Here is a 6,450-nt window from a genome sequence, read left to right on the forward strand (position 1 = left end):
GCCTGTGAGTTTTTGTTGTAATCTGTGGCAGTGAGTTTCCTCCGGAGCTGACCTTTAAGTTGTCACTGACTATAGAGTAGATGCTTCACATATATTGCGCTATCCGAACGGCTGCTTTCATTGCATGGCTGGTCGTTCTCTGGCTGTGGTAACGCACAACAACAGTTTACCCGGTTCTTGGGTGCTTTGCAATCTATTAGCAATAAATCTACTCGTGTAATACCAGGCATAGTACCCCTTTTCACCAGGCATAGTACACCTATAGGAAAGCGTGGGTTACTGCCGGCCTATTAAAGTCGATCAAACAAGATGTGTCGTTCTCATTCCGCAAATCAAACACTCTTTGCACGGTATAAAATATATACAGTAATGCGCTCTGGAAACTATTGACCGTTGCGAAGGAGCAGCGCTTCTCTTGGGCTGGACAAACTAATAAAACAGTAATAAAAGTATATTATTATTATTATTATTATCGCTGAATGTGGTGGCGATCAAAAGAAGTTGTGGCAAGTCATCAAAATAGCATTGAATGACACAATCCATGCAACCATGTCATTTTCTGTAGACATCCAGACAATATTTTGCACGCAATATTTGATATCTTCGCGATATCCGCTAATATTCAACTGTCGTGTAATGGACCTTCCATAGATATTCCCATTGCCTAATGCTGGATGTCCAGAAAACATTTTGAGAATAATTCAGAAGATCCACTGGACATCTTGTGTATGTGCATGTGTCTAAATGTCGAGCGTCGGATATTTTTAGTCCGGATAAAAGAAAACTTCCTCGACATGCGCTGGAGATCCCTTCCAGGTTCACCGGATGTCGACCCGTGGAAGTGAGACATTTCTCCTGCAGAGGTCCAGCGGGTATCCAGTTGACCTGATTCAAAAGCGGTAAAAACCGATAAAACCCGGGCTGTTTGGTGGTACATTCTAAAAGCGAACCCCAGTGCAGGGGACATGGACGGACGAAACACAGACGAAGCACTGACTAACAAACACCTTTAATGGCAGAGGTAACGCTTAAGTACACTAACTGCACCGAACTGACCCCTAGTGGTAGCCAAGGCCATCATGCTGTAATCACATCAGTTATCACGCAAACAGGAGCACCAAGTAAACGCCCCCCCCCCCCCACCTGGGAACCGGAATTCAGGTTAGTTATCAATGAACTGCTGAATTTTATCCATCAACAACACAGTAGGCACGCTAATACAACTATCGCCAGCCTGTTTTATCCGTAAAGCTTCTTTATAAAGAAGAACCCTTAACTTATGACTTTTAAACAACACTTTCGTTTTTTTTAACTGCGGCTCACACCCGGAATAGGTCCTTAAGTGTTCGGCCAGTTTACCATAACCCTTTCCTCTTGAAGCTCGATGTTCCATCAGACGTACATTAACACAACGTTTAGTTTGACCAATATACTGGCACCCGCAAGACAAGGGAATTGAATAAACAACACCAACACTGCAAGCCACAAAATGATCTACGTGTTTTACATGATATCCCCCGGTTTTTGTCCGGTTAACCCTAGCCATCAAAGACCTGAGCCAATAACCCCTTTTAAAAACAACATCAACACCATGCCTACAATCTACCTTTTTTAGGCGATGGGAGGCCTGATGAACATACGGGATCACCCCAACCCCCTCCAATCTCTCTGTTCACATCGCACGTGAGGATCACAAGGTTCCTTTACCAACCTATTTACGATATCACTGATTATATTCTTAGAATATCCAGCGTCCTCAAGGCTAGTCACCTGCTACATACAACCCGCCCCACCTTATGAACACACGACCTCACCAAAGCGTTTTTTATCAAAGATTTTGCAACTTTGGCTTTTACATTTTTTTATATATTAGAGTCAAAGGGCGTTAAAGGTTTTTTACAGCGCTGGCGATATTCCCAACATACTCCATTCCCATCAGAAGAAATCCGAAGATCCAAACACTGAACTTGACCATTTTCTTCCCTTTCCCACAGTAAACTTTAAACCTAAACCCTCTCCAACGAACAAACCCTATATACCCGATTCATCTCCGTCCATACCCGCACATACCAAAAAGTCATCAACATACCTAGTAATAAATTCAACCCCAAATCTCCCACCCCCCAAGCTCTCAGAAACAGCCCTATCTACCTTAGCCGAAACCAAATCACTAAGTACTGGAGCAATTTTTGATCCTATACACACACCATCCCGTTGTCGGAAAACCCCACCCGACACATGCAATACAGTAGAATCTAAATACAATTCTAGAATATCCATGAAAACACTATCTGATACACCCACAGTATTTTGAAAGGACACTAACCCAACAGATATTGCCTCCTGTACACACGAAGAAATGATATGCAAAGGCAAACTATAGAACAGATCAACAACATCCAAAGAGAAAAAACGAGCCTTTATCGCTTTTAGAATGGACCTGATTCGTCCGTTCATTGCTGACATGGGCATTACCTGAACCAACCCTATCAAAAATTTGTCTGGTGGTCCATCAGAAATCTTGATGGTACATTAGAACAATCTGATGTAAGTTGATGGTCCACCAGACGACCTCTGGTGGAGCCTGACTTTCCACCAGATGACCTGTGATGGAGCCTGATGGTACATCAGGCAACCCTTCGTGGCTCCTGATGGTCCACCAGTCCTCTTCTGGTGAAGCTTGTTAGGCCACAAGATATCGAGGTGCAGTATCTGTTACAACATGTGTTCACCGCGAGATCGACCTATAGGTGCAACACCATCACCGTTCTAGTGTGGATAACACGTCGGCTGCTGTTTGCACCCGGTGGCCCTTTGCCGTAATTCCTGTGTATATTTAACGGAACATCACTGCCGCGATGGTACGATACTGCTTGGTTCCCCAGTGCTCCACCTACTGCACTGAACGCGGAATAAACATGTAAGAGCACACGACTTGAGGAAGTATCCTCACTGCTGTAGTCCGTTTCTCCGCAGCTCACTGATACTGTTCGATCTCGGAGCGATTTGCATAAATAGCTGCAAGGGTCCTCTCAGATAATACTATCTCATGCAGAGCACACTGCCCTGTGTCCCGGTGCATGAAAAAGCACAGCCTACCGTAACTTTTTCTCTTTTATTTTTCTCCTTTTTCCCTTCCAGTAATTCAAGACATTGTCAACCGTCAATCCCTTTCGAAACAATTAGGGATGTCACATAAATACAATGCATCAGAAATACAAACAAAGACACATGCACTGTCAACATCGTGTCCAGTGACAACAAACAGGGATTCACCTTCGGGAGGAATTGTGCATTCTACAATGTACTGTACTTTGCCGATATCACATGAGGAGACTATGACCTATTTGCACACCAGTATTATGTTTCCACTCTGTACAGACTTGTATATACTGTGAATTTCACAGTACTTGCCACTGGTCGTTTTGACAAATCGGGAGCATGTTTTCTGCGGTCTTGTGTATTCTGCACTGTGTACAGTTACGCTGTTGCAGACAGCACGTAAATACCGCTCAACCCTTGGGACGTAGCCCATGTCTCGAACAAACACAGACTTGATGAAGTGATCCAAGTTGCTTGTCAGCTGTGGTACACCTAGAACACTGTTTTTTGATGCTTGCTTTTGCCTTGTTCGTAAGCGGTCATAGACAGTCTGCAGAACAACGGGAAGCTGTACAAACGACTGGAGCCTGTCTAGTTGTTGTAACATTACACAACGTTCAGCTGCTTGAAGTGGGACTGCTTTTGCAGCTGTCACTTTTTTGAGGAGAGTGCCATTTGCTCCTTCAAAAGGGAACATTGATGTTGTCCAAAGAGGACCAAAGTTCCGAACTGTCTGTGGCAAGTGCAGCAGCTGATGGACGTTAAAGGTGCACGCAACAGTCCCATAAAGTTCTTCCACTTTCAAGCAGAATTCAGTCAGCAGCCTTTCTGCACACGTCACATCTTCTTCTGAAACCGTGTGCTTTAGAAGAACAAACAGTGCTTGGCTAAGACCTGAGAAGTGCATGAAGAATCTGGTAGGTAAGATACCTTTCATACAAGGAAGGCAATAATACAGTGTCCAAAATTTCCATTCCGTTGCCTTCCACAGTGATCTGTCCTTTGTACTCCTTGGAAGACGGGTGAAAGTTATTGGTGGTTGTATTCCACACAGTCTCATGTCAATGATGTCCGCTGACCTCCCGATGTACGCAGGGCTATTGGCATCTCCAAACCAAACTTCTGTAATCTGTTTCGCAACACCTTCTAATATGCAATGCATATAGTCTGGACATATTCCAAGGACGATGTTGAGACCCTTTAGTTTGACGATTGGGCTCACACCCTTCACTCCGTTGACAATTTGTCTTGTTCTGGTTGCTTTTTTCATGTCCCTTAAGAGTTCGTGGTGTTGTCGCTGCTGTGTATTTGGACGAAAAGGGTACCTCAAGCTACCTTTTAGACAACTGACAGCGGCACAAAACATTAGTGGGATCAACTATGTTGTAATTCTAGAATCATGTACTCACAGGAAGCACACTCTGCTACAAGCATATTATATACAAGAAGGGTCGTGCCACGCCCAATGGTCCTGCTCGTTCCCCTCATTTCTTTTCCGAAAAAAGAAATACCATGGATATTCCTTCCTATCAACAGCATATGCTGAAATTTTACTAAAAAATACTGACCTGCTCACTAGTTACAAAGTCCAAAAATTTATTTCTACAAGGGTGAAAACCACACTACGAATGAAAAGCCAAGATGGCAGTCTTCTTCATATGGACAGGGCTTTGCGGCACAGAATGACAAAACGAGACCGCAGTAAAGTGCCAATGGCGATTTTGCTTGCCCACTTTTAATTTTTAAGCACAGAGGCAGGCATATGTTGTGGCACTATTTCTTGCATATCTAATTCTTTTAAGGTACCTAGTGTTCAAGGAGGAAGAACGGGAAATTTTGTGCTTACTTAACACACTTCATACAAGTTATCGGTACCTTTTCCAAACTTGTCGAGGCAGCAAATTTTCCTAGGTTAAATTTTAAGCATGATAGTTTTGTCGATCCTTTTGTTTCCACGGCTGTTTCCGCAAGTGAAGCAGTGTGGCCACAAAAGCCTGTTTTGTTGCCCAGGAACACAGGGATTTCTCCCGAAATATCTCGGACACTCGAAATAAGGAAATAAGTGGGATCGCGAAGCGTAGTATTGCCCCATCAAACACCATGCCTTGTGCTTACATACCATGAAGAGTACTATATTACTGAGGATTTCTCTATCATTTTCAATATGTCTCACATATCTCCATCCACCACTACATTTTTGAAAACAGCCCTGAAAATAATCATCTTTGACAGAACTGTCATGTTCAATGTAGCAAAATCTGCTGCGCAGGTAAAGCTTCAAAACGTACCAACATGTTGTATGGGGTGCGGTAAAGTTACCACAGATTGTTCTGGTATTCCTCCTTGAATGCAAGGTACCTTAAAGAATTGCAAACTAACAGGAAATACTTGTGGAATAAGGGTCTGCTTCTGGTACTAAAAATAAAAAGGTGCCAAATAAACAACTTTGGGCACAGTGCCGTGACGTCGTTCTGTCATAAACTTGTCCATGTGAAGAAACCCATCCTCTCGGTTTCTTCCTTCAATATATGATTTCCATCTTTTGCATAAATTTTGAGCCCTCGTAACTTAGGAGTGGTTCAGTATTGTTCAGTAAATCTTTGGGGAATGCGTATTGGTAGGACAGAGTTCCTACGGTATTTTTTCAGAAAGGAACTGTTGGGGTCGAGCAGGGCCAGTGGATCATTTGGCGTGGAACCGTGGAATGGCACCGATTTTTTTCTTTTTTTTTTAAAGGTGCATCCCATGAGAAGGTCCCCATGGGAGAGGGTAAAGTAAACAACTCACATGCGGTGACAACAAATTTCGCTTCATTGTGTGAGATGCGCATCGGTTGTGTTTAGCGTGGTTAAGGGATGCATAAGCTCTTGGTTATAGTACTAAAATCTGAAATTACAATGATCACAAATGCTTTGTCTGCTACGTCGAACACTTTAACACTTTCAAATGAAAGAAAATGAAAAGCCAAGAAACACTGTGCGTGGCGCACCTTGTTCGTATGTGCCAGGATGGTAGCACCATGGGCAACCAAAGAAACCATTAAACTGTTTCATGTTGAGCAACGCCGCTCTTGCTGGTGAATCCACAACACCACATACTGCATAAACGTTTGAAGAGACAGGTTCACCGTTGCTCTTTATCCAGGATACTTGTCCAATGTTATCGAGTGTGTCAAGAAAGGCTTTCATGAACAGCAGCATATTTAGATGACCGTTCGAACATCAGAGTCCAGCTAGAGAGGCATTCTGCCATCGCGGAAGTACAGGAAGCTCATTCAACTGGAAGTGAACTGGCCAGAGCGATGACGTGCTTGATTTGAACACTGGCGCACCGTCGGAGTTAAAGGTG

Source organism: Ornithodoros turicata, chromosome 1, assembly GCF_037126465.1.
Source record: "Ornithodoros turicata isolate Travis chromosome 1, ASM3712646v1, whole genome shotgun sequence".
In the NCBI taxonomy this organism is placed as follows: Eukaryota; Metazoa; Arthropoda; class Arachnida; order Ixodida; family Argasidae; genus Ornithodoros; species Ornithodoros turicata.